This window comes from Rhinolophus sinicus, chromosome 3 (genome assembly GCF_057876585.1).
Source record: "Rhinolophus sinicus isolate RSI-liver-muscle chromosome 3, RSI-T2T, whole genome shotgun sequence".
Taxonomy (NCBI): Eukaryota; Metazoa; Chordata; class Mammalia; order Chiroptera; family Rhinolophidae; genus Rhinolophus; species Rhinolophus sinicus.
The window spans coordinates 46,008,132-46,021,518 of record NC_142503.1 but is presented as its reverse complement, the minus strand read 5'-3'; the positions used below and the strand labels follow the sequence as shown (position 1 = coordinate 46,021,518).

The window sequence follows — 13,387 nt, the reverse complement described above, 5'->3', positions numbered from 1 at the left end:
GTGCAAGGCAAGTCTTTTTCTGATTCACATCATTTTGTGGTGTGGGTCCTCTCAGATTCTAGGAGCCTGGGTTCCTTCAGATCTATCTATTTAGCTAGTTCTAGAGGGAGAAAACTCCAAATGGATTAGAGGCTATACAGAAAATCAAAATTAGAGACAAAAGCAAAGCGAATTGTAGGTTTAAGGTAGTTGGGGTAAGGGCCTGATGATACAAGCTAAAATCCTGATTTTATCATTTATTAGCTCAGAGATGCTAGAAAAAGTCACCATTACTTGTCTGAGCCTCCTGAAAATAATGCAGATAAATTGTATCCGTCTCCTCCACCAACACCCTACCTATCTCACAGTTGTTAGGATGGGCATGAAAATTTTTTACCAACTATAAAGCACAATGCTTCCAGGACTGGAAACATCTTACTTGTGTGTGTGCTTGTGAATATGTTTAAGTGAATAGCAGACAAGCACGTTGTTCATGTATGTGTTTGAGATTTCCATTTTGTCTGTTTTGTTTGCTAATGGAGTAAATTGGATATAAGCATGTCAGGGAAGGGACATTGTCTGCGATGTTTATGGCAGGGAGGATGCATCAGCCAATCTGCACTCGTCTAGGGACCGAAAATCTACAACTGCAGAAATTATGCCTCAGTTAGACTTTGTCCTGGGGTGGGTGTCACATTAGATTTTGAAAAAAGACAGGTGGGTCTGTGACAAGACTCCAAGAGTCAAAGACTTGCAAGCGAAGAGTGTCAAAGGCACACAGTGGGGACTCAACGTTGCTTTTCTATTCCTAGAAAGTCCCATGATGGTCTAAACTATTTTCTTTCACATCTCCCTGGCCTGACAAAGTCTTATCTAATTTTCTTATCTTGAAAAAAAAAAAGTAACCTATTAATTATTTTAGTTTGTTTTGATTTGTTTTTGGATGTGATTCTTAGAGACAAATCTTCAGATTTTTCTTTTCTTTTAAAAATAGGCATTTTTACATGAAAGTCCTCTTGAATTAAAGCAATAGTATCCATATAACGAAAGATCATTGCATAGTGATAATTGTGGAACTAGTCATAGTCTTTGTACACTCGTACAATTTAAAACAAAAGAATGTTGTTTTCCCTTCCACTGCAGGAAAACTATCAGATTTCAACACCACAGCATTAGGCCAAGTTTACTCAGTACGGCTTTCAGGTGCAGCAGAAAATTAGTGTGTTAAATAACCTTCCCATCGGCACTGCCCTAAAATCACATTGCTAAACTTGGAAGCTAAAGCAGTTGAAATTAAACAGGTTAATGTAAAGACAACCTATTGTGTTTCCTTGAAAAAAGGGCCCTCAGGTTGTCTTGTGAAGTTCAAGAACAGTGAAGGCTTAAAAATGTTGCCCAAGAACATTTCTGAGAGAAAGAGAGAGAGAGAAAGAGAGAGAGAGAGAGAGAGAGAGAGGCTTAGAGAGTACCTGAATTTTGGAACAACTAGTAATAAAAGTATAAATTTACACTCTTATATTGCACCTCTTTTATCCAGAGAACTCAACCACAAATATTAAGCACTTACCAATTTCTTAGTCCTTATAGCTTTAAATTCATTTTATTCGTAGACGATGTAATTTTCTATCAGGTTTCGGATCTCCACGGAGGTGGTAGTGATGAGAGGTGCACTGTGTTGTCGTTGGACCTGTTTATTAGTTGACTGGAACTCAGATTCAAAGGATCCTTCTTTCTACAGGGATCATGCTAAGATTTTATTTTATGTTTAATATAGAGTTTTGTTAGCAACAACCTCTACTTTTGTCGATCTGAACACTTGATGGTCTTTTCCAAAAGTATATTGCTGTATGGTCATAAATTGCTTGAACCAGTAGAACGTTCATTTGCCCTCTTTCACTCTCACTTCCATGATAGCCAAAGCTCTGCACCCTGACCATTGACATGAATGAAATAAGCAGGTGAAGGTCTAGGAGGTGGTTGGTTTCTTCATGTGGTTATGCTGGGCTTTGATTTGCGACTGGAAAATCAATGACTTCTGCCTAATCTGAGTTTCTGCATCTTCAGTTTTAACCAAATATTGCTCTCCGTATTCAACCTATAGCTATCTATAGTAAATAAAAGCATTGTCAATTATGACACAATGGAGCAGGAGATGTGCACTGTGAAAATGTAACCTGTGTTTCTCATAAAGTACTATGAATTTTCTGTCAGCACACTATAATATCTCGCAGTTTGAATAGGAGAAAAAAATGGTAGCCTGTATTTTGCTGACTAAGGCCTTGCCCCGACCATGTTATAATTGAGAATGTTCAAAATGTTCTCATTTCAGTATTAGTGTACATTCAGAATCACATTCCAAGAATTAAACCAGATGAAGACCTAAGGCCTCATTCCAACATTATGAAGAGGCCAGGAGAAAAATGGGACCTGATTAGTCATCTGCACTACATGCTTCTAACAACTCTGCCAAAGGTGTCTGTAAACTCATGGCCAGCGGCAGCCACCTCCGAGGGAGGCACTCTTGACCTTGAGGCCATCTCTGAGCATTCACCTTGGGGCAAATGAAGACTGGAGCACGGTCTGTATTTTTCCATATGCTCAACTCACTCTAAGCCCACGGATGATCACCGTGCCGCATGAATTTTGTAACTAGCCTGTGAAATTTGGCTGCTGCCACATGGGCAAGTTTGAGAGTAGTGGCTGGTCGTGGTCCAGGGATAGCCACTCCAGCTGTGTTTATAAATCACTGGGACGTTGTGAAAGAGCCTCTATCAGAGGCTGGCTCCTTAAAGCCCCCTTTCTGCTTGGAGACTATAGAGAAACAGATACCAATAGCTGAACCTGTGCTATTCAGAGTAGGGCGCCAGCATCAGACCTTCCCTCTCCATTCCAGTCTCAAGCCCCGTCCTCTCCTTTGTTTCCTTTTAGTCTGTGTTCCCTCCATTTGACAATTACTGCCTTGGTTTTTAAAGAACATAACATTTTGCCACGAATAAAGCCATTTCGGTTGTTTTGAATTCCAGAGCATTTGATTAATGTGGCAATATCCTCTCCTCTGTGGTGTAAGTTCCCAGCCCCTCTTTGGGAAATTGACTCATAGTCAGGCTATGACGCTGAAGTGTGAGGACTGGAGGTAAAAGCGGTGCCTCCGGTTAACGCTGGAGGTGATACTTAGAAATCACCTTTTGAAACCCTGAAAAGAGAGTGTTACCTACTGACTCACTGATCCTATTTCCTTAGGACTCTCAATTCAGGGTGATATCATTTACCCATAATCATCAAAACATTTCTTGTTTTGATAATTATAGCAATCAGTGTAATTGAAATTCATACCTATATAATATATAATACATAATTTTAGAAAGGCTCTAATCATGTATTAAAACGAGTCCTGACACTGAAGGAAGGGGGAAAAATCCAAGGGAAATAATGAAGAGAAATAGTTTGGTGGCATAAGGACCTTTCATGAGACATTAAAAAAAGACCCACCCCAAATATTTCGATTTTATTTTTACCTTTCAGTGAAGGCAACAATGCTGTCTGAAACTTGAGAAACCATTGGTAGAGAATTGAAAATGAAGCAAAATAAAACAAAACAGAACTGGGAAAAAATTTTCACCAAATCTGTTACCCTCTGTAAGCCAAATGTAACTTTGAAACTTGATGCCGGTCCCCAGTGGTCCAAGTTACTGCCTTTGCTCTTTTTAATACATCAGCTGATTATGGAGTTAATAATAAATGTAATTGAAAATCACTGTTGGCTCCTTTGAAGTTTGCTGCCAAATAACGTTTTGTGGAGGAATGTAAAAAAAAAAAAAAAATCTGAGGGAAACTTCAAACAATATTTTAAATATTCAGAATCAGCAGTCATGGTGTTTGATTTACCTCAAGAAATTCATAGTGATTATAAATATAATATCAACTCAAGAAAGCACTGTAATTTCCCATCTCTAATAATTGTCACCAGGGCAGTCATTGTCCTAATTACTTCATCTCTGCCTGGCTCTGAATGAAGTTAATTTTTTATTCCTAAACAAATATGTGACCAGAACAAAGTACCCGAATTAATAAGCTATTGTCAGTCAATTTCATCCATGACTATGGGAACAATGTCACTAAGACAATGCAGTTCTTTCCCAGCAACAATGTCATTCTGCCCAGACTTTCATTTTAGGACAGGGTTCCTGCAATGAATTAATAGCCTCTGGAAATGCTGCAGAGCTACAACAACAGCTTTCTGGTTTTGATTATAAGGCAGAATGATTGTTGGTTTTCTGTAATATTTGCATTATGAATGGGATTCCATTTTTTTTCTCATCAAAATGCAGTGTTCAGGTGAGAGAAACCTGAGCTTTGTTCAATCAAAGCCCTATACTGTGACCAGAATAGAAATCACTTGATTCTGGTTCTTTAAGAAATATAGCTTATTTTAAAACTGAGAAAATATTAGGGTAATACACAATTGAGAATTTGAGATGGTGTGCACATTTAAGATGAAATCCCTGTGTGTTGCTCTGGGTTTCATGGTAACTAGCTGCATGCCCCTCCACCAAAATGCTTTCATGACACTCCTTCTAGTGCATTGAATTTTAAAAATTAAATGTATAAAAAGAAACACAGCTTAAACAGAGGCAGGTGGTGGGGCGGAATGTTATCCCAAATGATTGCCATATTTATAACTCCAAGGAGATGGTGAATGGAGATAAGAGGCATCAAAGTCCATTGGTTTCAGCAGGCAGCGGTATGAAGAGATAAAAATGGAGTGGTGAGTTCTAATCTCCCTTCAGACTTGGGACAATTACTGTAGCACCTTTCCTTTAATTTTCTTCCCCTGAAAATGGGATGGTGATGATTTGTACTTAATCACAAGGCTGACCAACATCTCTATAAAGGGCTTTTTCAGAGAGATGGTCCCCCATGCTTAATGATCAAAAAATGGCTCAAGGCTGAACTAGACTTTCTTTAGAGTGAAACCTCTTATTTCACTATTACTGTTTATATTTTCAATCAATTAGTGCCTCTTCCAAAGCCCTGGCATTTCCTATGTGGAAAGATTTTATACACCAATTTGGCTCCACATTGAACAAAACTAATTCCTCTCCCATGTCACCGTCCTAAAAATATTTGAAACAGCTGTCGTGATGTCCATAAGAATTCTTTTCTCCAAGCTAAAAGAGTCCAGTTCTTTGCAGGCCATGATTTTAAGTGCTCTTGTTGTCTTAGGCTCTCCTAGCTGGATGGGTTTCAGTTAACAAAGGCCTTTTCTAATGCAGAATATGGAGCTCACGTCCTGGTCTGTCCATGTGAACTGTGGCAAGAATTGTTGCTTCATGTATTCAGTCTACCATGGCCCTTCAAAGACAGCCAACGTCGAATCAGTTATTTTTGGAGGCCACATCAGATCATTGGCTCCTGTTGAACTTGGAGTCAATTAAAACCACAAGTCTTTTTCACACATTCTCCTGCTAAGCCACTGCGTGTATACAGCTATATATAGTTATTATCTGTTGAGTACTTACTATGGGCAAGGCAATGTGCTAAATGCTTTGCATCTCATTTAATCCTCACATTAACCCAATGACGTATCATTAGCTCAGATTGTGGACAGGCTGATGCTCACATGAGTACAGACTTGCCTAAAGAGGTCTGACTCCAAAGCAGGTGCTCGTGAACTTGACGCGCTTCTACCTTCTGTACTGGCACAATGGTTTTGTTGCTAATCTTTCTTGGAAGGGGGGTGCAGAGGACCAAAAATCAAAGAGTACAACCATTAAATATACATCAGGTTAGACCTCCCCATCTTTTTAGCCTGCTGAGATTGTTTTTGGAATCTTGGTCTTGTCCTCAAATATATTAGCCATTCCCTTAAAGCTTCATGCCACCCATGGATTTCATCAGTTGCCATCACTATTCTCATTGAAGTCATTGCTGCAAAAAGATAAACCAAGGCTAAGGAGCCTCAGAGTCCACACTAGAGCCCCCATCATATTGGCATTGATCACCACTCTGATCAAGTTACAAATCCATGGAATTGTAATTTAGCTCAAATTTTTTTCTTTCTTCCATCATGAAGACCATGCCAAATTCTTTTCTAAAATTCAGGCGCAAAATTTCTAAGTCATGCATCTGATCAGTCTAGCATTACTGCCACAGAGAGTAGGATGGAGCAGTCTGACAAGATTTTTCATTGTGAATCTGTTATTTTTAACTGATCACCATTTCCTGTGCTAAGGAAGCATGGGCCAACCCTAAGTCGCCAATCTAGACTCTGGTCTAAGACTAATATCAAGGTCATCATCTAGTTTACCGTTTTGGCCTTCTCCTCTTTGAACCTGTGTTCTACATGTGACCGTGTTTAGTTTTCTTAGTTTTCAAAAGAAACGTCAGTGACAGTGGTTGGGTGCCCTCATGTGTAAGTTCTTTCATATCTTGGAAGGCATTTTTTTATTGGCAAGGAGATTTGAATACAGTTAGGACACCTAACCATATTTGTTGAAACTTTTCCAACTAAATATAATTTTATTTTACAAAGAAGACAGACATAAATGATAGTCAAGTGGTTTGTAAGGTCTTCCACTCCACGATCTGCATTTTACTCCTTTTAAGTATATTGGGACGCATTGGTCGTATCAGTAAAGCATACTGCATCATTACTTCTCAGTTTTGGATCTGCTTTTAAAACCAGTGTTCCAAGGTGTGTACACACTCTTCCAATGTGAAATGAAGATAATAATAGAATCTATTACCGGTGTCCTAGGAAAGCAGCAGATTAGAAGGTAAAGCTCATACTGCACTGGATATTTGCAAACTTTAGCATAGAGTACAATTCAGCTAAATGGAGAGACTATAGCTTTAATCTTTCTGTAAGTAAGTGCTCAACAAATAATAGCTAATTTGATTTTTCTACCAAGCCCTTACACTAGCTTGAATCTGATACAATAATTTCAAATGTTTCTCTAGGAAACAGTGTTCTTTGAATAAAAACAATCAGTCTCTGAAGGTTGCTTTCACCTCTCCCTGCTTTTATCCCCAAGATGGTATCCAAGTGGGAGGGGAATTTATATGCTATGATGGCATTTGCAAAGATGAGATGATTAGCTTTATGTTTGTTCTCTGTACTGACTCATTCTTGATTGGCCTCTAAGATGATGGCCTGGGTACTTGACTTTTGGCTTTCTGGGTGCTCTGGTGGCCTTCAAAGTTGCTATATATGACCAGTGAACTTGTGATCCATTCTTTTGGCTTGTATGCGCTCCCAGGAAAGAGAAGCTATTCTCTCTCTTGATCACTCCACTGTCTTTTAGCTCTCACAGGAGGCAGACCCTAGGGTTTCTGTGACTTCCCCACTCAGTACCCCGGGCAGGCAGGTCATCCCATCCTCTGCTACCAGGTCAGCTTGTCCCAGCCGTGTGCCTCATGGCTGGCGCTCAGTTCAGTGTTGATCCCACGCAGGAACTGGGCTTAGCTCCTGAGTGCCAGTCAGACCCTCTCTCTGTGTGACCCCACATTTTGACCTCTACTCCTCGATCCAACATGAGAACTGAGGGAAATTAACTGTGCCCTTGATGCTCCCCTCACTGTCTTTAACACCCCCACTCCGCCCTGCAGGCCACGGCTCAGCGAGCAGAAGTCAGGAACAGGTCTCACTGTTTACTGCCCTGACTTCTCTCTCTTCCCCTTCTGACCTCTTTCCAATTTCTCCAAGGCAGAAAAAGAGCTGGCATTTCTTTGGTTTCCCCAACATTAAGACCTATTTCTTTCTAGCTCTAACTGAGCTATAAGAGTGGGTGTGAGTATCTCCTTGTTGCGGTGATTCTTTCTCTCTGAGCTGAGTTCACAGAGTTCAATTGTTGATAACGTGAGGGGAAGACAGAATAATTCGAACAGTTTTGTCTGAAGGCAATGAATGACCTGGCTTTCATGGCTATCCTCCTGCTGTTCATTCGTGTGCGCGTGCGCATGTAAACATATAGAACATATATTACTATATACACGTGTATATGTATGTATGTTTGTATGTATTATAATTTGTTTAAAGGTTTATTCCTTTGGGTGAATACGCAAAGCTTCTTTACTGTGACTCTATCTGGCCTCTCTAATGAAGTACCTGACACTGCATGAATGGGACACTTAGTTTATATCCCTCACCATTTCCAGAAATGGCGTGGGTCCAGGCAGGAGGATGGATTTAAAATTAGGAGGGCTGAATTCTCAACCATTGGTAGTAACTCGCGGGGTTGACTCAAACCTGTCACTTGATCACTGCCTGCCTTGTTTCCCTGTGTCTAAAGGAAGTCAAGAAATGCTTACACGGTTAACACTTGCAAAGTAAGACGACACTACATAGGAAAGGAGGTAGCTACAAGTTGCCTATGCTTTGCCTCTATCACTTTTGACCTCTTTTCCATATATACTTTGCCAATTCCCTCTAAAAATATATATCTGCTGGTTCCACAGTTCTAGAGCCATGTGACTGTAATCCAACTCCTTGACCAAACAGAGAAAGTGAAAATATTCCTCTCACTATTCTGTCCTTTCATCAATGACACAGCCGGTAAACAAGGCCAAGATCAAGGGACAGAAACACCTAGAGAATAAAACTAATTTGTCTCCACAAAACAATAGGAAAATTTATTCATATATATATTTATATATTTACAACAGATAAACTCCATTCATTTCTTTTCAGTTTTTAAAATCTGTGCTCGTTCTACATGTAAAGATAGAAAAATGGGGAAAATCTTTTTTCCTGTTATTCACCAATGATTATCAGTGCTTTGGGTCTGTTGAATCACTACCTCCAACCAGCAGTCTGGATCAGCGTCATTTGGGGTCAGTTCTAGCACCTGGAACCACAGCCTTGCGAGGCTGTGAGTCTACTTCTCTGAGAGGGAGCAGGGAAACCTGGACTCCATCCTGGAACTTGGCAGCCTCTCAGTTCACCTTAGAACTGGCAAGGCCTGAAGGCACTCCCAGGGCACTTGGCAACAGACCTAAACTCCTGAGGAAGTAGCATCTCAGGTGCCAGGACATGGATTTTTTTTCCCCCTTGAAGTAAAAGTTTAAACGTTGATAATGACTCCAGGTTACACTAGGCCGAGACACAATCTTGGGAGCCAATGCAGGTAGCAAAGATATTTCTTTCCTGTTAACAAAGAGGGTAGTTCCCCACCTTTCACGTCTCGGTGAAGTCACAAACCACAGCTCATGGTGGGATTTGCTGTGGTAACAGCCCAAATACCCCCGGCTTCCAATCTATGTACAGGAACATTATTATGTGGTTGGTATAAACCTGTTCTTTTTATGTCTCTCTCCATGCTCTGTAGTTTTTGATTGATTGTGGAAAGGAGGAGGAAAATATTATTAATAGATGCATGCTTTCATATTTTTCTCCTGCTTATGTCATTATCCTTACTTCTTCTTCCTAGGAGGGTTTTTTCCACGTATTTCCATCTGCAAGCTGGAGACCCAGGAAAGCCAGTGTTGCAATCTGAAAGGCCAAGAACCAGAGAACCTGTGGTATAGATTCCAGTCTAAGTCTGAAATCCTGGGAACCAGCAGCACTAACAGACAGAAAATCGACGTCCCAGCTAAAGCGGTAAGGCAGAGAGTCACTGCCTCCTTCCTCTTGCTTTTGTTGTAGGCAGGCCCTCACTGGGTTAGATGATGCCCCCCCCACACACACACATTGGGGAGTGCCATCTGCTTTAGTCTGTCCGCCAGTTCAAATGCTAATCTCTTCTGAAAACACCTTCCCAGACACATCCAGAAAGAATGTTTAACCAGCTATCTGGGCACCCTAGGACCCAATAAGTTGGTATTTAAGATCAACCATCACATCATCTCCACAGGGGACATTTTTGTTTGATTTGAAAGAAAATATTCTCTGTGCAAACCAAATCCTTTGCAAAATTAAGCACCCAATATAAAGATATCAGCCACATGGTTTATTTACAATTTGGCACCATCCACACATCTCTGAATGGGTCTCTCTCAGTATACTTCTGCTAACTCACTGTAATAATCTTTCTCAGATCTCCTTGCTTAATTGATCAATAAATATGTCCTTTGACCGCCTTACTAGTAAGGTTAGAATCTTAAAGCAAAAGTAGTATTTTTTTGTCAGAGCGTGCAGAGAGGAATTTAGGGGAAGGAATTTGGTGCCAGGAAAGTCCCCAATACTCTTCAGTGATTATCCATCATCATACTGTCGCATGAGTAGTTGCAGAGCTAAGATAAGACGCTTTGACACTACTGATCCTTAAGCGCCCCTGGGGACAGGATTCATTCCACTGACCTAGCACAGAATGTGGGCTCAGTTTGCTTCTTGGGTAAATGAAGGAAGGACAGCGTTGGTGCGCTTGGACTTGACCTGCCTGCCCCCATTTGACTTGCCCCACCCTTTCCCAGTCTTAAATCTCAGTAATTTATGTACTCAAAACAGAAAGAACAAAATTTTTTTAAAAGCTGGGTATAATTAATTGAATGAGTTAATGACCAAAGCTCAAATGCTATCTATGCCATAGCTGCACACCTGGGTGATTATTTATGAAACTTGAATCCTATTGACCAGCCACTTTCCAATTGTGAGCAGCATTAGCTTGAAACACATATTGGGGTTTAATGATTCTTCACATTTACAGGGACGTAGACTAGGAAATATTTGGCTCTAATGATGGTGAAAAAGATGCAATATAGATTGCATTATGATATAGATTTTCCTTTGCTGTGTCCCTTTTTTAAAGTTACAAAAGAACTGTCTTAGGCTTAAAACAGCCATTTAGAGCACTCAGACACATTGCATATTTAATGTTCCACTTTACTGCTTGGTGAAAGAAATAAATGCATAACAAAATGCTTTGAAAAATGCTTAATTTTTCAACTGTTGATTTAATGTGTAATGGTTCAATAAGGAGATGAATCACCCTGGTCTAGAACTACTGAAAAATAGAAAAATTACCTACGCTGGTCTGTTGAATCTGTGAATATTAAGTTTGTCAATGTAATTTATGACTCGGCAGGTAATATACCGGTAATTTGCATACTAATTGCTATGGTGGAAGCCAAACGACTTTAATTCAGTAAATTAGTCTGCCTAAGCAGAAGCCAGCAGTTGCCTCTGTGTTGGGGAGAGAGATGAAGCTTGATTTGGAGAAAATGGGGCTCTGGCCAGGGGGCCTTTTGGAGCTGGAGAGGCCCCCTGCTGGCAGGCAGGGCCCAGGCTGCTGAGATCCTATGGTCGGCTTCTCCTCAGAGCCAAAGCCAGTGGGTTAGCCAAGTGATTCAAATTCAGAAAACAGAAAACAGGTCAAAGGAGTTCTCTTTGGGTAAAAACAATACATGCCTGTGTGTCCATAGTAGAAACAAATAGAAATTTGAAGGCAGAAAAATAATTAATTCCAGCTTCCTAAAAGAGGTTCTTTTGATGATAGGCATATATTCTTTGATTCTCTCAAAAACAGATTAGAGTCAGTGTCTCTCTCTCTCTCTCTCTCTCTCTCTCTCTCTCTCTCTCTCTCTCTCTCGCTCTCTCTCTCTCTCTCTCTCTCTCTCTCCTAAGAGTGTGTCTGGAGAATTGTAGGCGAATCAAATGTTATTTTAAATGCTATGGGAGCAAAATGCATACAAATAGATGTTCAGCCTTTTCAATAATAACGAAAGAAAAGCAAATCAAAACACCGAGGTGTAATTTGCTCAGGAAAACTAAAAAGATTAAAAGCTTTTATTGTCAAGAGCGTGGGGAAATGAACATAGCATAAATTATGTGGGCAGTGTAGTGGTAGGTACAAAATTTAAAAAAAAATGCACATATGCTTTGACTCACCAATTCCACTTCAAGAAGTGTATTCTGTAGAAATACAAAATGGATAGTGGTAACCATGTGAGATTACTGCAATGCAACCATTTTGATACGCAAAAACAGTAATTTCAAGTGATTCAACCTATAACAAGTGTGTTCGGTGTAGCATCTTATAATGATGGCAGTTTGAGAAAAGCCTAAATGTTTAGCAATATGAGACAGATTAAATCAATAGTGGTACATATCTTATGAAGCTTTTAACAAGCATGAGGTGGAGCTAATCTACACGGAAAAGGAAAGGTGACTGTGGAATATTAAGTAAACAGACCACGTTGTGTGACATGGATAATCCCAGTTTTGTTTTAAAAAAGTGTTTGTATGTGTGTATATATTTGTATATTTTGATTTGTGTATGCTGTAGGTATAGAAAAAGATTGGACAGCTAAATCCTAACATTTAACTGTGGCTACCTTTAGAGAGTGGCACTCAGGATAAAGGCCGGAGGGAAGCATCTTCTTTTATATTTCTGAATTGTTTCACTTGACACAGCCAATGTGCCCTTTTTATGGCTCAAAAAAACCCCAAAAAACCCCACAAAACAAAAGATAATGAAAATAAGACATAAAAGCTATGGGGGATCTACCCAGTTAAAAAGAATATGTTGTGAACTAAGCCAATATTAAGTAATATAATATTTGCTCTGTTGGACATGTTAAGATTTTTGTATAGTGAACTTTTAAAAAAAGTGGGGTGCACCTTTATGTTTTGTGTGTAAGTGTAGTTTAAGAGTGGGGGTAAAATTAGGATAAATATTGTGTTAAAAGTAGTTATGTGTGAATTAAATAAGCTCAATATTGTCGGTGCTGTATTCTGTCACTAAGAATTTCTATGGGACTGTACCAATTCTTGATGGTTGTAAGCCATTTCCTCATGGTTTTCCAAAAGAGCCATTTCCAACTGCCATAGAACTACTACTTTTACAAAGAAGGAAGGAAACAATGGGATCCTGAAGCAGTTGGCATTTCAAATCATCACTTCCCATTGGAAACCCACCCCCGTAAATTCTGATCAACATTTATTTACATGTATCGATTGGGGCTAGGTGAAAATTGGGAATGGATTTCAGGGAAGAATTTCTGACCACTTGTACTGATTGTATTTTTATTATAAGCAGAGCTAAACTTTTGGGTTAAAATGAAATTCTATCGACCCAGCACACAGCCTTCTTCTTTCAACCAGGACTAGCCCAGCTGAGCCTTGAGACCCATGGCCTTGAGCGCTGGTCAAATGGTTGTCCCAAGTGCCTTTGGAGGCAGGCTTGAGTTTCTGCAGCTTCCTGCTTTCCGGATGTGGCCTGTCTCCTCTGCTCTGGTGTAGCTGCACTCAGATGTCTGGTTGTCCTCTCTTTTCTGCTCTGGGATGGTACTGGGCTGAGGCAGGGCAGCTTAGACTGTTGAGCCCATGGAGACCCAGGGGAAGAAGGGAGGGGGGACAAATCCAATTGCTGCATCTGCACTGAGGGCATGACTCCTGCAGGCTGCTCCCTGCCAGTGACCACCTGTGGCAGGGATACTAAAGCAGACCCATTCCAGGGAAACATGGGGATTC

The 13,387-nt window shown here is 40.2% G+C and overlaps 1 protein-coding gene across 8 annotated transcripts in view; it reads left to right on the top strand.

Annotated features, from left to right (window-relative positions):
- ZNF366 (zinc finger protein 366) overlaps positions 1-13,387 on the top strand; it is a 293,096-nt gene that overhangs the window by 123,079 nt on the left and 156,630 nt on the right. For all 8 annotated transcript variants that reach the window (XM_074328844.2, XM_074328846.2, XM_074328845.2 and 5 more), the window contains one exon: positions 9,408-9,577. The gene's annotated coding sequence lies outside the window, so the exon portion shown is untranslated. The remainder of the gene's footprint in view (positions 1-9,407; positions 9,578-13,387) is intronic.